At 36.3% G+C, this 25,139-nt stretch overlaps 1 protein-coding gene across 1 annotated transcript in view; it reads right to left on the minus strand.

Moving 5' to 3' along the window:
- Positions 1-25,139, minus strand: part of LOC135221806 (uncharacterized) — a 938,326-nt gene that overhangs the window by 598,808 nt on the left and 314,379 nt on the right. Inside the window, exon 3 of the mRNA XM_064259684.1 lies at positions 1,836-1,877. The gene's annotated coding sequence lies outside the window, so the exon portion shown is untranslated. The remainder of the gene's footprint in view (positions 1-1,835; positions 1,878-25,139) is intronic.

The raw sequence follows: 25,139 nt of genomic DNA on the forward strand, positions 1-25,139 counted from the left end.
TATATATATATATATATATATATATACCACCCAAAAGTATTTCTACCATGTTTCATCAAATGGTTCGTAATAGGTCTGCATTGAAAATGCAATGCAGTACAGACTCCTGGGAATCTTAACCCTTTTCACTGTAATTTCATCCATTAGTTAACACGAATCGAAATTCGTGAATTTTGTATTCAATGCAACTGACAGAAAAATTCCAAGTGGAAACAACCACCAGAGATTCTACCAATAATCGGCCAATGAAAGAAATAAAAATAGCAAACTCAATCAAGAGCAACGACAACGACTTAAAAGAACCCTTCCCTGGTAAAAAAAAAAAAAATAATAATAATAAATAAATAAAACCCTCTTCTCCTTCCACGGAGGACAGTCAACCATATCTATCACAAACATCGCTTTGACGAGAAACAGTATGAGGAAAGAGATGGTATTTTCTCAAACAGACAATCGTGAATGCCAAAACAAAGTCGCACCAAGTAATGGCGGATGATGCGTGTTCTACAAACAAAGCTTGCATGTTTATCTAGGGGGGAAACCTCGTCTGACAGCGGGGCGTCAAAGCAAATAACCAACCTATCGATAGAGCAGCCAAACGCGCAGATGGGTATGACGTAACCCAATAAGAACCCTGGAATGAAGGACGAGGTTTCGGCTCCTCTCAAACTACACATATTAAACTGCAAAAGGATTAGCAGCATACCTTTAACAGCCTACCCTCAACAGCTTACCTTTAACAACCTACCTTTAATAGTTTACCTTTGGCAACTGAGCTTTAACAACCTAACTTTAACAGTTGTTCTTTAACAGCTCGTTGTAAATACTCGCCTTTAAACAGCTAATTTCCGAAAGGTGCCGAGAAGAGATTACTGATAAAAGAAAAGGAACCATTGTGCTGGAAAAAGAAGAAACGGCTCACGAGATCTTTTCGTTTAAAACATCGAGTGGCTCTCTCTCTCTCTCTCTCTCTCTCTCTCTCTCTCTCTCTCTCTCTCAGATTCCGAGTTTATGTGACAACAAGCGCATTAAGAGGACATCGAAAGGCAATAACTGTTAGAGTTTTCATATTATGAAAATGGAAAATGGAAAAGTTCGGCGTAAGCAAAATTAGTTTTATCCACAAAGACACTATTTTCAGGATTCGATATTTTGGTGGGAGCTCTGGGTTCTGAGTATGAGAAACAAACTTGACATGATTAAATGAGAATCCATCGTACACTAACATAAATACGTAACTGCAATCGGTAGATTTTATGCATGCATAAACATACATGTTTATAAGGAGCAAGAAAGTATATAGCCACATCCTGGTATTTCCTGTATATAATAAATTTGAGTAAAAAACACTGAAATTATTAGTCGCCTAAACTTTGTGCAGTGGCGTGCTTTGTCTGTAAATTCTATACAGTTGATTGAAAAAAAATGTTGCAAAGATAAAGTTATCTATGAGCATCAAAAGGAAAAACCAGTGTATTCAGATGGGGTTCCCAAACGTCCGTTTTTTTTATTTATTTTATTTTTTTTTGAACACGCGGGAATTTGATGTATTTCATCAACTCAATAACTGATTCCCGGTGGTTATTACAAATATACATTAAACACAACTTTTACGCGTATCTAAAACATGGAACTGTATTATGCACGCTGTGGAATACAGCATGGATTCAAGTTTGTGGAAAGGAAGTGGCTTCCATTTCACCTGTCACCTGTTTTACAAATTCTAGGGAATGAAAGCATGAATGAATTATGCTAAACCCAAGAGAAATATATACACGTGAGTAACTAAAGTTCAATACTTTGAAAAGAAATAAATAAATAAAAAAAACACTTACCATCGGATATCCTGCACACCTTATTAGGTCCAGATTCTTGAACTGAAAAAGAAAACAGAGAGGGATTTTACGATTAATGGCTCCAGTTGACAATAGTAACTACGGCAAATGTAACATAAAAAATACTCGATAATTTTCAAATTGTGAAATGGCCTGATTTTTCCATAATCCACAAGTTTTCCTCACATACCGCAATCACAACACTTAACATCGAAGAGGTTTGCGTTATTAATAAGGTGGCTTTGGTTCGGTATATTTATATCAAGCAAAGGAGATAAGGACTATACATCACGAAGACAAATATGATACTCGATACAACAGCATCTCAACATCCAAGTTTTTCGCCTTAAAAGAGAGAGAGAGAGAGAGAGAGAGAGAGAGAGAGAGAGAGAGAGAGAGAGAAGAAGAAGAAGACGAAGAAGAAGTAGTAGTAGTAGTAGTAGTAGTAGTAGTAGTAGTAGTTTGACACGGAAACAGGAAAAATGGCAATACTCCACAAAAGGATTGCCTATCGCCTATATTCTCTGACAATGAAAATGCCTATATTCTCTGACAATGAATATCTAATAGAAAGGCTTCAAAACGTTACTAAAAATCGTAAGTCTACAACGTAAACATGGCTTCATATAGATAACATCGAAAGGCTCCAAGAGATCGCAGTAAGTAACAGTTGAATAACGGTGATTTTATGGAAACTTTATCATGGCAGGAACAACTAGAGATGAAATATTATTTAAAATATATTCAGATACATCCTAAGACTGGCAACTCTGCTTGAATGTTTTCTTGTTAAATAGGCTCGCTTGAAAAAGACAGTTAACTGACAATGCTGTAATTTCGAAAGCACCATCACTACGAAAATTCCAAACTGAATAACTAAAACCACCACTAGACTACAACGTTCACTTAGTAAATGCAAATTTTTTCTTATACACCCTTGAAATATGCACTGTATACCCAATCGCGTAAAAGGCTCTCGAAAACTCAAGAGACACTCGACAAAGCAGGTTTGCTCTCGACATTCCTTCAACCAGAATGCATAGAACGCTTTTTCTCTAAGTTCTTCTGGAGGGAGATGGAAAAATATTTACTTCGGATAAGTCGTCTTTCCGATCACCTCAGGCTATTTGCCATAAAATTAAATAAAACTGTTGGATATGATAATCTTAAAAAACAAGGGCATTTAACAGTCTCTGTTGTTTTAGATTTCAAAAAACTACTTGATAAAAAAAATTTCACAAGCATTTGCGTTTCTACATGCTTGACTAACATGCACCTTCAACGAAAGTATTAAAAATTAAATAAAGACGTGATAACGACGACTGACCCAGGCAAATTTTGGAATATATGACAAAGGTATAGTATGTATCATCAGTTCCTAAAAACAATTATTTTCTATTCTGAACTGAGGTCATTTTATAATACCCTATTTCTTTTCACTCCAACTTTACTGACCAATGTGACAAGGAAGTTCCAAAACCTAATACGCTGATGTACAGTGGATCTAAAAATTTGTAACTCCTCACATGTTGGAAATTTAATCATTAAAAAACCGCTCAGCTCTGAACAACATGGGTGCTACCTGTACAAAAATCTTACTTAGAGCAAAGAAAATGAAAGCATGAAGACCCTGTTGCACCACAGGAGATATTAAACACCTATAATGATTGAGTTCACATCCGGAAGTACCCGGAACACAAAAAAGGAATCAGAATATATCAGCTCACAAAGACTTCACAATAGAAAGAAATGTGTGTTAACTCCCTGCATGGGAATGACAAAATCAACTTCATAATCTGTTTATTATTATAATTATTGTTATTATTATTATTATTATTATTATTATTATTATTATTATTATTATTATTATTATTATTAACAAAAGCTTAGATAAGTTTCTATACCAAGCCGGGTGAACCGAAAAATCCTCCAGAAATCCTTAATGTTACTGTGTGAATTCCTGTCCGTTATCAAACTCGTTCTGGAGCGACAGCTGGTAATTTGCTAATGATTGATATGTCCAATGCACATACAGTATCATTCGCAGATAAGCTCCATTTCATTCACTCTCGTAAACAAAGGGAGGATGATCCTGTACCGAAATTTCTTATGGAAGTTGGATGTTATGAAACGAGTGTAGGGTACGAATTTATCGGTATTTTTTGCCTGAAACCTGTTTATTCCACGTTGCTCTTATGATCATTCGCTAGTTGGGTTACTGAAATTTGTATTTCATACGGGTTAAATTCTTTCATCCCAGAAACGATGCCAGATGCTTCAATTTTCGTAGCCTATATTTTAAATGTATCAATTATTTTAGTTGACTTAGTCACTGGATGACAGGTGGCTCAATTAGCCGTATTCAACTGGCCAACTTGGTTGCAAATAGCTCACTGTTCCAGCGGCAGATCTGGTTTTGACCGAACCAACCACTAATGGTTTTGCTTTCTTTCTGCGGTCAAATTAGTTAAGAAGCAGCAACTGATAAAAAAAGGAACTATAATAGATTCACATCAACAGTGCATTTGATGTCTAGTCCAGTCCCTTACGACGTTCTAGCCAATCGCAGGGCTGGAAACTCTCAGTCTCTCGAGAGAGTTCACATAGGCAGGATGCATGTTCTACCTCTCCTGAGGGATGCTTTTGAAAGACTTATCTCTCAGGAGAGGTGGAACATACATCTTGCCTATGTAAACTCGAGAGAGAGACAGTTTCCAGCCCTGTGATTGGCTTATTAACAGCCAATCAGGGGCGTCGTATGTCACTGGCCTAGACATCAGATGCATGGTGATGTGAATCTACTACATATAGTAACTCGCGTATACCCTGAGCTCTCGCATTTTATTCTGAATGGAATACAGCAAGAGTTTCGAAGTGAAAAGACACTATATAATGTAAACGACGTTCTACACCACCTACGCAGAAAATACACAGGCTTTCTCCGTATAGGTCTTCGTCCCAAGACGAGACCGTTGTGTCTGTAAATCTCAGGGGAGTTTTTCTGTAATTCCTGAACCATTTGACAGATCATGTGACTCGAAAATAATCTACTGAAATTTCCATCTGCAGGTAGTCATTCAAATGTTCAATAATGTTTAATAAATGGTCTTCTATATATACACAGCATATGGTAAAGTGATTTTACAAATTTTTCAAAATTTAAAGCAATACAAAGTGACCAAGAAATCATTGTACTTCTATAAGGTTCAAAAGGAGAACCACATAAATAATTCAATAGTTTGAAACCTAAATATACCGTCAACGCTCTCCAGGTCTTCCTAACTCAAAAATATCTTGTCCAGAGTAATAACTTGACAAATTGTATATAATCAATTAATTTGGCATTTTAATAGTTCACCGATGAGACAATATTCTTGATATTCCCGAAAGTATTATACAAATGGGACCCCCTCTCTCCCCCCAAAAAAATTCCAAACAACCAAATATAATTTCACCTATTAAAGGAACTCATACACTTAACATAAAACTTGAGAACACATACAAAAATGTTTTCTATCAAACCCAGATATAATCTGTATCAAATAATCAGTGTGTTTTCCAAACCTGGATGCATGATGATACACTAATCAAAACACGCAGATCGGAAGACAAAATCACCTGTAACATCTCAATGGCGCCCAGGGTAAGTAGTAAATCCCCTTCCTCAAATCATACCCTCAAAACTTCTTGTAAAATATAATTCATTCAAGTTATTTAGATGTAAAACTTTTAAATATAGAAGCCTCTGCGATAAATTACATATAATTAACTGGAGGAATAATGGCTATACATCAGTTACTGCATACGATCTATGATAAAAACCCTTCCATTATATATATAAAAAAAAAAGTGCATTGGATCAAAAGTTGGTTGCCAGCGGGCTGCCTTTACTTTTTTTTTTTTTAAAGAAAAACATAGATCTTTTTTTTTAAAGAAAAACATAGATCTAAATAACTTGCAGACAAATGGAAAGATATGATCTTTACATGTTTAAGTAACAATATTTAAAATAAAGATTTCCATACGTTTCAGAATATGGTCATTTGAGGTGCAGCATAATAAATGCATCTGTTAGTTTTGCTATTAATCAGATCGTAATATACGTATTTATTAAGAGGTGAGTACAAAGACCAAAAGAATATTTCATACCTATTTAAACTTTTCCTAAATTCAAATTATATAAAATATCCATGTGATCGGTTACAATTTAAAATAAAGTTAATACACTATCTGAAAATGTAGTATGGGGTTTTCATCAAATTAATTTATTCGCTAATGTCACCAGCACACAACTCTAACCCAAAGGCATGGCAATCTGAAAATTACAGAGGCATACGTAAAAATTAATTCCACTTGCTAGGCTAGAGTAGCACTGGAACCCAATCATCACACTAATTATGAAGGCAGGTAAATCGGACAGTTCTACCAAGAATCCTGTTGGAAATTAATCCGTCCACGGGACCCACTGTGTCATTTTATTTGAGGTTTTCTGGCCTCAGAGTTAACATGGCTATTATATTCCCAATTTCGTGGTCAAAACATGACGGAATTTGAAATTTCCAAAAAAGTTACAGTTTCAGTTTCAAATATAAACCATCAACCCGAGCACTGAAACATGATCAACTTATTATTACTATTATTATTATATCGTTTACCTAGAGAGAGAGAAAAAAAAAAGTCAAACTCTTAACTCACAGGGTTAATCCAGAGGGTCTGTCTTCAATACTAAAGACAACATCATTACAAGAGGCCTATTTGTTTATTTTACAAATGCCAAATTTTGACATTCTTTGAGTGATGAAGATTGGATGGGAAATAAATCTCAAAATCATCTGCATATAGATTATTTTCAAAACCAGTGGGAAGTTCTTTGGTGGTATTATTGCTAAGGTAAATAAGATGTCACCTCCTTGAAGGACTATTTTCTAATTTACATATGACTCAATAACTGCTGTAATACGTGCTTAGAAAGTTTGATCACACGGGCGTTTTATATAAAACATTATTATAACCATGTATATTGTCATATACAGTTTTGTAACATATGGTATTGCCAAGAAATGTCATAAACTCTCTGCACTGTAAAGAAGAAATACATTTGGTTATTTAATCTGTTTACGTTCCAATCCTCTCCAAGTGTGATTTACTACATGGGATGGCTAGTCTAAAATGGTCCAATTTCTTGGAATATAAACTATGTTGCAGATAATGATGATTTACGTAGACGAAAAGTATACCTAGCATTTACGATTTTCTCCATTATTTCACACACACAGCTAGCCAGAGATATGGATCTGTTCTGTTAGGGGGTTACTGGGGTTTTTCCAATGCTAGAAGTGGAAATTATTAAGACTTTCTGGCATGGACTTCAAAAGTTTCTAGTTTATAAATAAAGAAAATCATTAACATCTTATGGTCCATAATATTTGAAGAAGGATTCATGACTTAGTTACTCGATGTCTTCCAACAACATTGGAGAAAAGAAAGTTCACATCCTCACCTTTCCAAGACATCAAGGCTTGGAAACTTAACTAGTTGAGGAATTTAAATGTAAAATTTAGCCCAAATGCCAAGCGCTGGGACCTTTGAGATTATTCAGAGCTGAAGGGAAATTGAATATCAAAAGATCTGAATGGTTTAACAGGAGGAAAACCTCACAGTTACATTATGAAATAATTGTTAGGAAAGGGTGGAAAGTAAGATGGAAGAGAATATGAACGGAGGTATAGTAAAAGGAATGAAAGGGGTTGCGGCTAGGGGCCGAAGAAAAGAACCTTAAGTCATGCCCATAGTTTGCCGTGTGAGGCTCACTGACAACACTAACCCCTACGGGGTAAAGGAAGCTTAGAAGCCGTCGCAGAATGGCTGGGGATGACCGCCCGAAAATATTCATTAGTGAAAAAAGTTAAAATCCAAAATCGATATGGCCCAGACTTACGAATGACTTCAGGAATTGCTCCCTTAGTTGGATTGGGTCGCCGTTTTTAATTACCCTTTTCTGATGTTTCATCTCGTATTTTATTTTGGCAAATGTTTTATTCACGGATGCCCTTCCCGACTCGAACACCTCCTAGCCACCCGGGTTTGGGAAGATGTTTGGGGTATCCCTTGTTAAGTGACAATACGGTAATGCATCAAAATATACTTTGTCAAGTGTCAAAAAATAGAGTACTGCATAAAAATATTCCTTTTCAAATGTCAAAAAATAAGTACTGCATCACAATATCCCTTTTTCAAGTGTCAAAAAAATACAGTACTGCATCAAAAGTTCCTTTATTAAGTGTCAAAAAATACAGTACTGCATCAAAGTATCAAACCCCAATATCAAGGGAATTATTAGACGTATAATAATATATATATATATATATATATATATATATATATATATATATATATAATATATATAGAATATATATATATATATATATATATATATCTATATATATATATATATATATATATATATATTTTTATATATATAATATGCAAGTATATGATTTATATAGTTTACATCACTTTCTCTCCACATACATTTAATATGCGCTTAGTTTGTATATGCATGATTTTTTCATGTTACATAATTTTAATCTTAGTTTATTTTTTCAGTAATTTATGGATTAAGAAAAAATATCCATCCGTCTCATTCTTGATCGTACTGCTTAGTCGGATCCTCATTGCCGTTCGAAGAGAAAGGAGGTACTGATTTTCCTCGTGAGATAGTTTCCCATTCATTTACTTAATACAAAATTTCCATACAAAGCTAAACACCAAACCGCAGTGAAATAGTACTGCGCTGGACACAATCCTCCAAACCTGATCATAAGGAAATGCAAAGAGCAAAAGAAATACAGGCCGCAGTGCATTCCTAGGAAACCTAAGGCAACAATGTCCCTGTGATTTCCTTGCCAATAACCATACAAAACAAGTGCCTGTAACTCCGTTCCTTTTTTTGTATTGGACGCCTAACTTTCCATTTTCCCACTCCAGCTATTACAGCTTCTGGCCGAAATCAACATGATCCATGTACGCTCCCCCTGCAGTGCATAGGGAACCAATCCGCCTCCGATACTTCGGACCATCGAAGCTTTATTCAGTGGAGCGAACGAACCTAAAAGCCGTTGCCACTGCTCTCCCTTGTTGCTGTCATGGACTTTAACAATTGCAAGGGAAGGGAGCCTGTATAGAAATTCGAGTTAAAAACGGGGAGTTACTGGAAATGCTTTCAAATGCACTCCAGCCGTTGTGCCTTCCATTTATAGAACGGCTAAGGAGAGAACAAAAATTGGTAGGCTGGCCTACATCTCACTCACTGGTTTCATATTGTCTAAGTTTACTAAAGTCTTAAACAGCACGACATTAATTACCTTTAAATTCCTAACAGGCATTATCCACGGTGTTGGCATTCCTGAAAGCGAACTAAATATACAGCCATAGAACAAGTAACGCTGCAAGAACATATATATGATATATATATGTATATTCAGAGAGAGAGAGAGAGAGAGAGAGAGAGAGAAAGAAAGGTTTTGCCTTTACCCGAAAGCGAAGTAAATATAAGGCCAAAGAACAAGTAAATCTGCAACAACATAATTTAGAATTATTATACCAAAGATTAAGACAAAAACAACAACAAAAAATGAACATGGTAAGAAAAAGCAAAATAACTCAAACATATATCAAATAAAATAAAATTTATATGCATATGTATATATGTATATATAAATATATATACATAAAAGCTAGTAGTTGCTATTGAAATCTTAATTTTTGTATGTATAAATTTTATCTTATTTGATATATGTTTAACTTATTTTGCTTTTTCTTGCCATGTTCATTTTTGTTGTTGTTTTTGTCTTAATCTTTGGTATAATAATACTAAATTATGTTGTTGCAGATTTACTTGTTCTTTGGCCTTATATTTACTTCGCTTTCAGGCAAAGTCAAAACCTCTCTCTCTCTCTCTCTCTCTCTCTCTCTCTCTCTCTCTCTCTGAATATACATATATATCGTATGTATGTTCTTGCAACGTTGCTCGTTCTATGGCCGTATATTTAGTTCGCTTTCAGGCAATGTATTTATGTATATATACATATATATATATATATATATATATATATAATATATATATATATATATATATTATATATATATCTATATCTATATCTATACTGTATGTATATATATATATATATATATAGTATATATATATATATATATATATATATATATCTATCTATATATATATAGTATATATATATATATATATATATATATATATATATATATATATTTTTTTTTCTTTTTTTTTTCCTTTTTTTTCGACGAAGTGGCCTAGAGTATCTGGGTCTGGATACCATTAATACTTGGGGGAAGTAGCCAAAGATCTGTGTCTGGACACCATTAATATTTGTTAACCCAAATTGCCAAGTATCTGGTGACAACACTTAACATTGTACTTGTTAGCGCAAGAGACCCCTTTTTTCCTGGGTCTAGGGCACCCTTTGTACTTGGGGCACAGTTTGATCAAGTACTTGGTTATTGCTTACCTCACTACAGCCAGACACCTGACCCTTCATCACAAATACTAAACGACTGAATACTCTAAAGGTAATAGTGATCCCTTATAGAACTGAACAGTCAAAAAAACTATCAGTCTAAGTTCATTAAAATGGATGTGAGGTAATCTTAATCAAAGGGCATCACTCCTTCTGCAATTTCAAATCTAAGTATTTCCCTGATTCTGGTTCATTTGAAGGAAACGGCACAATTACCCTCTATATTTCTACCTAAACAAAAATAAAATATAATACTGGTGGTATAATAAAATGCTCATATAAATTTTAAATACAAAAATTTATTTCTAAATTCAAAATTTATAAGTGAAATTCACAATCTCAGGGAAATTGTTATTACTTGAAAACAAAAGTTTAATTAATTCTTGAATTAATTATTAAGCAAAATTAAATGAATGTTAATCAAGAAAATTAATTAAATTAAATTAAAGAGCAATAATTAAATTGGAAATGAAATTTAATTAAATACAAATTAATTTGCAAGTGTTAGATTCAAACAATTACGCAACAGAATATTATTCAAACTCATTAAACAAAATAAAGACAATGCAAAAAACATAATGCATAATATGAAAACAATTAAAGCATTGACAGTACAACATTAAGCACATAAAATGGACATGTCAAAAGAACAAAGCAGAAGAAAATGTATTGAAAATGATAATTTTATCCAAACTGTAAAATAAAACCTCGAAGTGCAGTTCAAAACATTTGTAAAATACCTTTTATACGCAGTTGCAACTTCTCCCTCAAAAGAAAAGGCCTGTTACAATCTTCACCTTTCATGGGTGCCTTCACATAAATAATATTAGTAACACTATGCTCATATTCCACAAACAACACATATATTACTAAGAATTATATAATAATGAGTTACCAGCTCAAATACAAATGTGAGTTACACTACGTTAATGAAACAGTCTCGCGAACGAGCGACCGCGAGAGAGAGAGAGAGAGAGAGAGAGAGAGAGAGAGAGAGAGAGAGAGATTTCTCCCTAACACACCCAACTAGGTATCGGAATCGAATGAATAGTTCTCTATCCCCGTAAGCGTATGGGCATATGGGGCGATTAGTATCAAATTCAAGACGAAAACATATTACATCATCTCTCTATGTTAAACATGGATAACATCATTGTAGGGAAGGTTCTCGAAGGACTCGATGCTGCCAGGGAGGTCCCTACGCATGTTTGCATGGATAAAGAAATCAGCTGGCTCAGGCATTCTCAAGATGTGAATAACAACCTTCTCTATTACTCTTTCTCTCTGTCCTATGTACATTTTTCCTCTCTCCACCTTATGTATGTTTAAAAATGAAAAGTTACACTACTTAACATGTGTTATCTTTAAATGTGGCAATATGAACACAAAAACATACATTTCATAACATGATACACAGGTTTTGAAGTGAATTAATCATATTACCAAAATTATAATTGCATTACAAAACTTACTTTATAAGAATATATATATATAATATATATATATATGTAATAAATAAAGACTGATAATATGTATCGTAGTGACATTTCTTGGAAATTGGAGACTCATCATATTTAACCTCCCATGGAGACAGAGGTTACAGAGTCTGAAACGACGACCTGAGAAAGCTGACATCTCTTTCTGGGATGGTGTGATACGAAGATGCTTACCTAAGCAGGTCAATGTTCGTTCTGTGGGTGTGTGAGTTCGTGGGGGCTTGTTCAAGGTGCCTTTGAAAACTGGCTGCGACCAGTTAATTGAGGCGTTGAAGAAGAGTGTGAATTCATGTGTACGTGTGCGCCTCTTCCGTTTATAATGGCATCTTTAGCCAAAACTATGGGAAGACTTATGGAGAGGTCTGTGCGAGAAAGGCAGAGCCACGATGGCGTGCGCCAAAAAGTTTCCTTTTGAGAGAGTGTGATTTTCCAAGCTGTGATGGGTAAGTGTTATCATACTTTAGCCAAAGGGATGGCTTGTTTTGATATTTTGTAAAGATGTTCCATTTCATTTAATCTTTTGACTTTGTCTTTATGATTGTGTGTGCTCACTAGTGTGTTCTCCTGTCTTTTAAACAGGCGGTTTTAGTGAGGGGACAGAGTGTCCTAGTGAGGGGACTGTGTTTTGGAGAAGAGATAATTGGTGTGACTAATTACTGATTAAGACATTTAAATACCGGGGGTTATCTGAGTTAGTTGTCTGTGAGACTTGAACTATTTTCATTACATTGATGATCCTGTAAGAACTTGACTTATTCAACTAGTACTTTACTTTGAACAAAACGTTATATTTTTTGTAACTCCGACTCTAATTTAATGACCTGATGGAATGAAGAGAGAGAGAGAGAGAGAGAGAGAGAGAGAGAGAGAGAGAGAGAGAGAGAGAGAGAGAGAGAAGAGACTGAGGGTTATCAGTTCGCCTAACGCTCAGGCTAAATACTAAATACCGGGGGGGCGATGCCCTTCGCTGGTAATGGTTGGTGGCTTAGCGGTGGTCTTGAACGACAGCGCCTTTTGTGAGATTGTGGAAAATTGTTGGGTTATTGAATTTCAGTTGCTAGGTGAGAGGTAATGAGAAATGTCCGTCCGTTAACTGTGGTAATGATATGAGAGAATTGAACTAGAGTCATCAAATTTGCCCACGGTGATGCCTCAAGGGGTTAGGCACATTCAGTTAGAGCTGAGTTCTTGTGAGTGCGGTTCCTGAGACGTCCGTGTGTGCGTGTATTAGCCTGTTTTGCACAGATTCCGGGTTTTCTCTCATTATGAAGGGATGAGTGTTAAAAAGTGTTTTTTTTTTTTTTTTGAGTCCTGGGTTTTTTTTTTTTTTTTATCATTTTGTGAATTGTGGGATTGGTTAGGAATACCACTTTTTCCCCCATAGTAGCAGAAAGTGATGTGTTTTTTTTGTTGGCGCATGTTTAGAAGAGACGCATTCGTCTTTGTGTTGATGTATGCGTGTGTATGAATAGTTTTCATACATGCGAAACTGTGCTTGAATTGCATTTTTTGCTTGGACAAAGAGCGCCCACTTGTCTTACATGCTCAGCACATTTTCTGCTAACCGACCCAGATGGGTATTGCAAGGAGAGGGTAGTAGTGGTCTGCCTCGGGGGGTACTCAAACACTGTTCAGGGGGGGTGTTCTAACGCTCAGAGAAGGGCGAAACTTTTTTTTTTTTTTTTTGTGGGGGGTGAACTCCCTTTTCTTTTTTCTTTGTGTCGGGGTATTGGGGGAAGAATCTACCCTTGATAATGAATTTCCAATGCCTCAGGACATCAGCTGATAATGATTGGTTGATGATGTGAGATGCCCGTAGGGTTTTTTTTTTTAGAAAGAGATTTTCTTTCTCTTGAGTGAAGAGAAAAGGAAATGAAATGCATATGGGATGTGGTGTAAGTTTTCTTATGCTTTGGAAAGCACAATTATAACGGGGACACAGTGATTATTTTTTTTAATAGAGATTTGCTTGGTGTTGGAGAGATTGCTTTAGAATGGTGCTGTGTGGTGATGTGTGGTGATGACTGATGTTGTCAGTTGGTGATGCCCTGTGGTGCTGACTGGTGATGAGTGATGACTGATGATGATTGATGATGATACCCGGGAGTGGTAATGGGGTTGTATGTGTCTGGTGGTGGATGGGTGCCTCGTGTTGTATTTGGTATATACTGGGGGAATTGCAATATTAATTCCCTTACTTGAGATATTTGCAGGAGAGTTATTACTATGGAGAATTATTATTATTATAATTTGAGATTTTTTACGGGGGGGTACTTATGTAGAATTATCATGATTTAGGATATTTCATGGGAGATTATTTTATAATTATTATAGATAATTATATTATATAGAATTATTACAATGAATTATGGGAGAAATTTTGTGGTTAATTATTTACTGAGTTTCTATAACTTTGGAGAACATGTCAGTAGTTCATGGGCGATGAATCTGGCTAAATCCTGGTGAACTGTGCTGAACGTTTGGTGAATTTTGTGCTGAGTTTTTGGTGAATGGGCAAGCATTAACATTGGTGATGTTTTTTTATACTAATACTGGTGATTTTGATGATAGCAATTTTGGTGATACTGTTGATAATGATACTTCTAATACTAGTGATGTTTTTTATATACTAATAAGTGGGTGTTGTAATGCTGTCAAGGGTGGTGTTTTTTTTTTAATTTGGGGAGGAACTAACGACACATTTTCTTTTTTATTTTCCTTTTTTTATGAGTTCAGCAGATAATTGCTTGACATCTACATGAGTCATGGGGATAGTTAACAGTGCCGTTGATTTTTCTTTTCTCCTTTTTTGGAAGTTAGCCATCGCTGACACAAGTTTTTTATCATGGGTGAATTGAGTTTATTTTTTCTCTCCAGTTTGTGTGAATTTTTTAATATCTCAGTTCGTGACTTAGAGTCATTGTTTGGGAACGTGTTTATGATTTCCGCTGTTTGATGCTGCAGAGAGATTTATGGGAGATTTTTTTTTTTTTAATGCATATGTAATGTCACTAAATTTTTTTTCTTAATATTTATGTTCCAGAAGTTGTGGGGTTTTCTTGCACAATACCTTTGTTGTATTTGTGACAACTTTGCCAGAGATAGGAAACTTGGCTAAGTTTCTAGTGGCCTATGTCGTAGTGCATATGGAGAAGTCTTTGCTTAGACACCTTGAATTTGGAGTTTTGTTAAAATGAGTTGTGGCACACTGGTGATTTTTTCTAGAATTTCCTGGACAATTTTATTTGCCGAGTTTTTGCCCTTTTTCAGCAGTTATGCTTAGCAGAGTTTATAGTTTTTGACTATAACATTGAGTTATTCTCTGGAGAATTGGAGGTATATTATTTTGGAGATATAATTTGAGATATAATATATTGGAGATATATTTTGGCCATTTGATATTGGCCTATGGTGGTGAGAGCTATGTTTAGTTCAATGATTTTGCAGCCATCTTTGTTACAAATGGAGACACATTTTTGAGGAGACATGGGCAATATTTTTTTAGTGTGTCAGCTGGATGCTTTGAGTGCATTTTTTGGAGATGGGAGTTACATTTTTTATTATCCTGCTTTGATATTTAATATTTTTTTGGGAGACTCGTTTTATTCCACTTGGTGTTATTGGTGAAATAGAGGTAAATATTTTTTTATTTGCCGAAACAGAGGTGAACATTTTTTATTGCTGGAGTTGTGGTTTTTATTAACACGTGGTTATTGGGGAAATAAGAGGGAATATGGTGGTGTGGTTATTAATTAAATGGAGGAAATATTTTCATCACTGGAGTGGTTTTATAATTAAGATGGTGATATATTTATATATATGGAGATGGCATTAATCTTTGACGGGTGACCTTTTTTGTGGTTATGACTTTTTTTTTCTCTGGGAGTTTTTCGAGCCAAGAGAAGAGTTCTGTGGTTCTTTCTTTTTGGTTTTGTGACTAATTGGAAGCGAGTGGCATTACTGCATTGTGGTCCTATGGAGATGTGTATTTTTCATGTTCACAAGTGTGTTATTTTTGGAGGCATATAATTGCTGAATTACGAGTTTATCGTAGTTTTTTATCCTGAGTATGTGATAATTTTTTTTATAATTGGGCAGTATCGTGTGAGAGTTATTGTCTTTTGAGACAAATTTTTGAACACATTAGTCATATCCTGGAGATAATTTAGTGAAATGTGCCGATATCATGTCAGTATAGAACCTTTTTTTTAGGAATCATGAGTTTCTGAATTTGCGAGTCTGACTAGACATTTTTTTATGCTGCAGTTCGAGCACACATGTCCGCAGGTGGATTTTCTGCTGACAGTACTGTGATGAGTCCGGTGTGATGACTCTCTTCCTCTAGTGGTGATTGCTCAGAGTTTTGCAATATATGGAAATGTTGACCATAGCATTTCATGAAAGTGCATGTGTACTGGGTTGCTTTCCTGCCGTGTCCGGTCGATGAATAGTTGCGATAGCAAAAATTCCGTAACTATGCATATTGCATTTGTTGGGGAAAACGCGGGGTTATGTATATCATGCATATATTATGTGCTTTGTGATGGGGAATTTCACATGTCATTTTTATTTTTTTACCTTTTCCTACGAGAGATGTAATTGGGGATTCAGCATTAAATAGCATTTCTTTTTGGATGGGAGATGTAATTTATCGGGGTTGTGATTTACATAAATGGGCGTTTGACATTAAGTCTCATTGTAATTAATTATATGAGTATTGAAGGGTTTTTGCTGTTGAACATTGGAAATTTTTTACTGATTTTGTGGGTTGCTGTAATATCAGAGCTTGAGAGAACTTTTTTGATTTTTGGGTCTGGGCTTGTTACGTGATTTTTTTTTCTTGGGCTCATTACCTTTTTTCTTTTTTTTACTGGTGAGAACTTTTACGTTTGAAATGTGTGTAGAAGTCCATGGAGTTGCTGTGAGTTCTGGATTGTGTGTGCTGATGTATGAGTTTGGAGAATTGAGTTAGAGAACTTAATATTTTTTTTTCTTTCCTTGCGAGTTGTGATAATGACTTATGATTTAGTGGTCATATTAAATGGAGTTAATTGGGAGATGTTCAGTTAGTACTTTTGGGAATTTTTGAGGTCATTGTCTGATAGAAGTAGTGTCTGGGGTTAATTCTTTTTTGGTTGACCGATGACTTGACTGACATACTTAAACACACCATAATCGTCGTTCCCCGATGCTAGCAAGACGCCCACCAGCCGTGCAGAGATGTTGCTGTCGTTTGCCAGGGTGATTACGAGAGTTTCTACGAGTCTACAGAGTTCTACAGCGCTTTTGGGTCTACAGAAGCCGTTAGAAGTCTTCTACAGGGAGACATTCCGCCTTCCTACAGCTTGCTACAGTCTGTGCAGGAAGTTGCAGACAAAGAGGGATATTCAAGAAGTCCAAAATGAGAAAAAATTTATAAGGCCAAGTGTTATTTGAGATGAAGCGTGATAGACATTACGTTATGCTGCCAGAGACGTGCAGTTATTACTATTTATGTTTTGACCCGGCCAATGTTTTTTTTATATATATAAGCTGTTTTATGTGAGCTATGGCTAGGCAGGGGCTAGCCAGGGTAGTGGGCGAGCTACTGTAATAAATAAAGACTGATAATATGTATCGTTGTGACATTTCTTGGAAATTGGAGACTCATCATATTTAACTTCCCATGGAGACAGAGTCTGAAGCGACGACCTGAGAAAGCTGACATCTCTTTCTGGGATGGTGTGATACGAAGATGCTTACCTAAGCAGGTCAATGTTAGTTCTGTGGGTATGTGAGTTCGTGGGGGCTTGTTCGAGGTGCCTTTGAAAACTGGCTGCGGTAAGTTAATTGAGGCGTTCACGAAGAGTGTGAATTCGTGTGTACGTGTGCGCCTCTTCCTGTTCATAATGGCATCTTTAGCCAAAACTATGGGAAGACTTACAGAGAGGGCCTGCTGAGAGCTGCGAGGAAAGGCATGTAAGCCACGATGGGTGTGCCTGTTCCCCCCTCAAAAAAAGTTTCCTTTTGAGAGCTGTGATGGGTAAGTGTTATCATACTTTAGCCAAAGGGATGGCTTATTTTGATATCTTGTAAAGATGTTCCATTTCATTTAATCTTTTGACTTTGTCTTCATGATCGTGTGTGCTCACTAGTGTGTTCTGTCTTTTAAACAGGCGGTTCTAGTGAGGGGACAGAGTGTCCTAGTGAGGGGACCGAGTGTCCTAGTGAGGGGACTGTGTTTTGAAGAAGAGATAATTGGTGTGACTAATTACTGATTAAGACATTTAAATACCGGGGGTTTTCTGAGTTAGTTGTCTGTGAGACATGAACTATTTTCATTACATTGATGATCCTGTAAGAACTTGACTTATTCAACTAGTATTTTACTTTGAATAAAACATTATATTTTTTGTAACTCCGACTCTAATTTAATGACCTGATGGAATGGAGAGAGAGAGAGAGAGAGAGAGAGAGAGAGAGAGAGAGAGAGAGAGAGAGTTATCAGTTCGTCTAACACTCAGCTAAACGCATACACAATATTAATACGGGGGGGGGGGGGGGGGGGGTGGGGGGGGGGGGGGGGGGGGGGGGGGGGGGGGGGGGGGGGGGGGGGGGGGGGGGGGGGGGTGGGGGGGGGGGGGGGGGGGTGGGGGGGGGGGGGGGGGGGGGGGGGGGGGGTGGGGGGGGGGGGGGGGGGGGGGGGGGGGGGGGGGAGGAAAGGGCCCCAGGCGCCCTTTCGCTGGTAATATATAGATATATATAATATATATATATATATATATAGATATATATATATATATATATATATATATATATATATATCTATATATATATATATTATCTGTATCTGACATAAGTATGCCAAGGAGACTGGAAACTATTCTTTGCAGGCTGAGGATTGGAAATACAAGACTCACTCATATGCTCTCCATGTAAGATGATAACCATCCATTCTGCGACAACTGCATTGTCCCCTGAATGATGAAACAACTGCTAGTCGAATGTCCCGGTCTTTATGATCCAAGACATAGGTTTCTGTCTTGGAGACGTAAGAGGAACAGACATTTTATCCTTGCTAAGATTCTCGGGGAAGAATCGTTGAACAGTTATGTATTCTTCTTAAGGAGGGAACCCTCCTTAATAAAATTCAGTATATCTGCTTGTATATACAATATAGGTGTATTCACATAGAACACATATATGTATACATATTTGAATATTTCTTTTTAATCTTATTTCTTTTAGTTCCTGTTTTAATTTCCTTACAGCGTTATTAATCCTTATGATGTGTTGCCAGTTTTTTTGACCATACATCAATCAATCAATCAGTCATGCCCCTCGGTAATCACCTTTAAGTAACGGGCAACAAGGAGGAAACTGAACCAAAAGGTAGTTGTAGACAAATTTCAATGAGGAGATAAACACCGCAATGCAGATCATATTAACTACTAAAGTCGAGACATCAAGAAGAGATAAAGTTATTTGGACAAACAGGGTGATGATGGTGACAGCTGTATATTCAAGAAGTGGTACTAATGTTTGAATTAAAAGAGAGAGAGAGAGAGAGAGAGAGAGAGAGAGAGAGAGAGAGAGAGAGAGAGAGAGAGAGAGAGAGAGAGAGAGAGAGAGAGAGAGAGCAAACCTGTGAATGGGAGGATTTTTTCTAGGAGAATCATTTCACTCATATACCAGGAACCACCTTTGTGTACTTTAGAAGGAATTCGGCTTTTGAGGTGGAATAAAAATAAAGAAACTTAACAGACGGAAAACACCCGGTTGCGATGATTTTGGCGGAAGCTAAAACGGTACCTAGTATTCTACGCGGACTGTTTTGCAGAATATGTACTGAATAAGCAAAGCCTGATGGCAGGTGGAAGATCCAGACTTGCTTTGAAAACAACTATGAAAAAGGAGGTTGGAGATGATTGAAGATGTGTGGCAGGAAAAACACTGGAAAGAAATGAGTGAAGGAATTTCACAGAAGCCTTCTGTTTCACGCAACGTTGTAGCCCCCCCCCCTCCCACTCCCCCACACACACACACACACACACACACACACACAAAGTTGCTTCAAGAAACACAAATTCACTGTGTAAAGTCACTACATCCATAGAGAACATCAGTGTATCACTGAAACTTTCACCAAAATATCGACTCTTTCGGTGCATATCTACCTGAGATATGGGGGACGCGTGTGGTTAACCAAGTCGAGAGCAGCAAATAATTTCATTTAGATCATTCTGAACCACTCCCATTTGTTCATTTGTCAAAGTAGTCTTGGAAATAACTACGAGTATCATAAAGGGCATCAAAAGTACCTAACTGTATGCGGCAGGCGGCAGGCACACTGATCGCTAAAATGCAATAAACTAAATTCAAGGAACTCAGAAGCGGACTTGGAGATCAAGTATGAGTACAAAAAAAACATATGATACAGAATCCACATATCTAAGATACTCCTTCACAAGAATCCGATTATAATCTATCGGAAATATTCAGGAATCTTTTGACGTAGGTCACGTAAACAGTCTCGGCATCGTATACAGCATGAAATGAGAGACTTTCCAACAAGAATGGTAAAGCTCTAATTTAGCTACATAATCAATCATTTTCAGCACAGAAGCATCGAAAATACATTCAAATTCAAATGAGTAATCAGAAGAGAATATACCACGTTGAAAATGGATGCATCTCTGCCATCAACATCAATCATTTTCTGGACAGTACATAAAAGATCAAAGTGCTGAAAACACGTGTGTATTCATTTTGGTCCCTAATTATATATGGTTTCCACATCAGTCCATTTCATGCATTAAACATTATCTGCATAAAATAATGATGACACGAATTTTTCGTCATCAAATATTATAGGGTTGTGGTCATAACTGTGACTGTACCTCTCAAATAATTCATATACTAGCACACACACCCGTATTTATAGTTTTATATACAGTTATTCATTTACAAAATGTACCCATGTATACACTGACACATTAAAATCAAATATAAAAAAATCCAAAGCTCAACTCCCATACCCGCAGCATGTGGTTTTCATACCCCTAAGGGGTATGGATACCCCCCGTTAAGAGTCCCTCCTCTAGCACTACCTCCTCCCTCTCATAAGGGTAATATGTATGGGGAATGTGTCTGTATGGGATGATGATGCTACCCCATCACCCTGACCCTAAAATTATCTGCAGCATCTGACCTTTTTCTTTTCTTTTTTTCTGTTGTTACTGATATGGTAAATAATGGTATATTTAAATCGAAGATAAAGGTAACTGACAGATTTACCTTATGTGGACTGGAGTTAAAACAACAGCAATGTTGTAAAAACTTAAAAATAAAAAAATTGCTAATCTCATTTTTCATACTCTCGGCGCATTCACATTCAACATCGGTAATTATATTTATTCTTGAAAACAATTACAAAAACTGCATTAGGTAACAAGCGGCATGCAAAATTATATATAGGCGCACAATCAATCAAAAAAATACAAAAATAAAAAATAATAATCATTATTAATCTTAAAATAAATAAAACACGAAATACAAGTCATATTGCAATACAAGATATATTTATGTGATAACATCCGGAGCTTTCATACATAACCACAAAAATACGACCCCACATAATCGAAACATATATAGATGAAAAGGTATGCAATTCACAGGTATATTGTAGTGCAAGTTCCTTGCGAAGGGCACAAAGTGAGACGGAAGGGGTGAAATGTTGGAATGGAATTTAATGGGCTGGCTCAACGACCCACAATACCACTAGATAAAAGGTGAGTGGGGCACAGAGCATAAGGCCCCATACACGGTGTAGCTTTGCTCGATCTGACGTCAGAAGCGCAGATACAGCGGAAAACGTTCTGACTCGACCGTGTGGATGGGGCTAAATTAGGGTGTCGATACACGCTGATGAGCCTTCTTTAATATATAACATAAAATTTAGGCCAAACGCCAAGCGCCCCATGGGACGTTTGAGGTCAGGCAACACTGAAAGGGAAACTGAGAGTAAAAAGGTTTGAGACGTGTAACAAGAGGAAAACTTCGCAGTTGCGTTATGAAACAATGTTGGGAGGGGGTGGAAAGTAAGATGGAAGAGAAAATGAATAGATGCACAGTAAAAGGATCCTCCAATATAGTTTTATGAAGTATCTGATTGTGATATATGCTGTTCTTACAAGGCTTTCATCATTGATCCCACAGTTTAAGGATAAATATATCTGCGACTTGCTTTTCTATGGGCTATCGCTTGTCACAGAAAACGATTTATTGGCGAGAAATACACCATGGATAGCTATTCTCTTTATGGTCTTAATCTCTCCACATTCTGATGCAATTGTGAGGCCAACCTGGCACTACAATAGTTATCCGCTAAGATATGCAACCCCTTTCTCCTACTGAGTGCACCGTTAAACCGTGGCTAATTTTTGCGGTAATTCAAAGCAGCATACAGTGATTTATTTACATTTTTTATTAATTAGTTGCCGAATAGAAAGTTCCGAAACCTTGACTAATACGAACATGTAAAACTCCCACTCTGAACATCGCATGCAAACACCAACATGGTGCAAATACATTTGCTTTTTTTTTTACTTGGCTGTTTCACCGACTGATTGCTTAATCTAATTGGCGGAACTCACGAAAGGTTATCGACACGAAACTGTATATACCGTGTTGGTAAAAATACACATACACCAAATGTAACATAAATTTGGCGTAATACAAAAAAAAAAAAAAAAAAAAGCATCCGGTTATTTAACTCAAATAATTTAGATCTGGGTTAACACTACTCATGACTATTGGCAAAAAGGCAATTAAATCATACGATGAAAGCTCCATTCTGTGAGTTTTTAACCATCCACAGGATCACAAATCACTTTCCTTCTAATTATCAATATCCACATAATGCTGACAGTAACAATAATTTCCTATTACAATTTGGTCCAGATTTCGTCCATGCAAATGATGGATTCCCCAAATTGCTTTATTAATTGAAGTTAGGTCAGGTAAGATTACTGCCGATTATTATTATTATTATTATTATTATTATTATTATTATTATTATTATTTCAGTATGTGAAACCTATTCACATGGAACAAGCACACGGGTCATTGACTTAAAATTCAAGCTTCCAAAGAATGTTGGTTTCAAACTCTCACTGCAGACCCCACCCTACAGCAGTAACTGATCATGATACAGAGCCAGTGATTTTCCAACCACATCTGAGTGGCATGCCATGACACTAACCACTATACCAGCGGACCAACATGAATTGAGAATAAATTCTCTCTAGTGACTTCAACAATCGAGAATTAAGCATATTTTAACCCCATTACAAATCCATACGCTGAACACACTGTGACCATATCTTACGATGCCAGAGAGCTGTTTGCAACAGTTTTAGAATGTTACCTCCAGTGGCGGCTCGTCAGTAGGCACTGTGGAACTGCAGCACCCCTTATAGATTTCATATATATATGCGCAAAATTATGAATTGAAATATGTTTTGAAAAAAAAAAAAATAAAGCAAATGAATTGAAATATGTGGAACTGCGGTGCTCAGCAGTTCTAATTTTGCTAGCAGGGTGATAATGAGGCAGCCAGCCCACGCGTAAAGGTGAGGGGAGCAATGCCCTCTCGAACAGTGTTAGTCTAGCTGTTGGAGGGAGAAGGTGCGTTTTAAAATTGTTTTGAAATTCGTCAAAGCTTAATCAATATGTACTATTAGTGATAGTGATCAAATTTAGTGACGATACTGATGATACGTAATGCAGAATAATCAACTCAGTGGAGAGAGAGAGAGAGAGAGAGAGAGAGAGAGAGAGAGAGAGAGAGAGAGAGAGAGAGTATATATATGTGTGTTTATGTAGTTAATACTGTGGAATTTTAAAAAAATTAAGTAATAAACAGCACCCCTATGAATGATTGCCACGAGACGCCACTGGCTACCTCATCTCCTTAGGAAAGATGTCTTGGTAAACTCCAGGAAACTACTACCATTACTATCCAATGCTGCCCCGGTTCCTTTTCCTAACGTAATATGCCTCTTTGTTTTAATAAGCGAAAGTTATTGTAACTTTATCTACCAGACAATGGTGAGGGGGCGCTTGGAAAAGTGTTATTCATTCTCGGGTTAGAATGAACAAAGTACTTTATATCAGTTATTATTTTCTGGAAAATTTTCTGGCCTCGTAAACATGTGACTGTATCACAGAAGAAACTGCGGGTTCAAATCTGAAGTCTGCTTGGGATCTGTGGTGGGATCATCAACTACTGGAAATTATCAAGACCAAAGAGATCTCACTATAACGATTCATACTGATGTTCCATATGAAAAGGGTTCATCTTCTAAATAATAATAATAATAATAATAATAATAATAATAATAATAATAATAACAACTCATGGTCAGAACTAAGCTTTAGACCTGGCCCGTGGCCTTCAGGAGCTGGGGGGCAAGACTTAACATTCTATCTGGGTTGCCAGCCAATATGATCGGGGTGGACATGACTGCCCCAACGATTAAATGAGAACAATAGATTGGGCGTAGCATCCGATAAGTGAAACCAGCCTGTGAGTGCTTTCTGCACTAGCCAACCAAGCTAATGTCGGAAATCACCTAATAAAAACAATAACTTTTTTGGGCCAGTAAGAAACTGTCAGCTTTATTTATTTATTTATTTATTTATTATTATTATTATTATTATTTTGGCAATGATTTGAGTAACATTTTTCATTTATTTTACCCTGCATTCTGTAGTAATGTTTTTTACTGCTTAAAACTTTAATTCTTTTTTAAATTATTTCATTTTAAATGCTAATTTTTTTTTTCAAATGTGCCCAATTCTATGTAATAATTTTGTTACGTTAAAATAAAATATTTGTATCATGTAAGAGTTTTGAAATGAAGTTGCCTTTTTCCCTTTCTACATTAAAAAAAACACGCACCGGCAAAATGATTATTCACAAACGATGAAACCAACGTTAATATGGAACACTAGGTTACATCCGTCAACAGTTTGTCCTTTAGTCTAGCGACCATTGAACAATTTCCAAGCTCAAAGGTTCCATCATCGAAAAAAAAATTAAATAATATATAATGAATGGATATGTCGGCTGTTCCTACTTAGAAGTATACTTAATTTGCGTTAAATTATTTGTTAGTTGTTTAGTGTTTCTTAAAATAATAGCAAAGTTCTTATTCATGGCCTGCTGGAATTGGGTTGAGTTGAATCTAGAATTTAGGCCAAAGGCCAAGCAC

This window comes from Macrobrachium nipponense, chromosome 3 (genome assembly GCF_015104395.2).
Source record: "Macrobrachium nipponense isolate FS-2020 chromosome 3, ASM1510439v2, whole genome shotgun sequence".
Lineage (NCBI taxonomy): Eukaryota > Metazoa > Arthropoda > Malacostraca > Decapoda > Palaemonidae > Macrobrachium > Macrobrachium nipponense.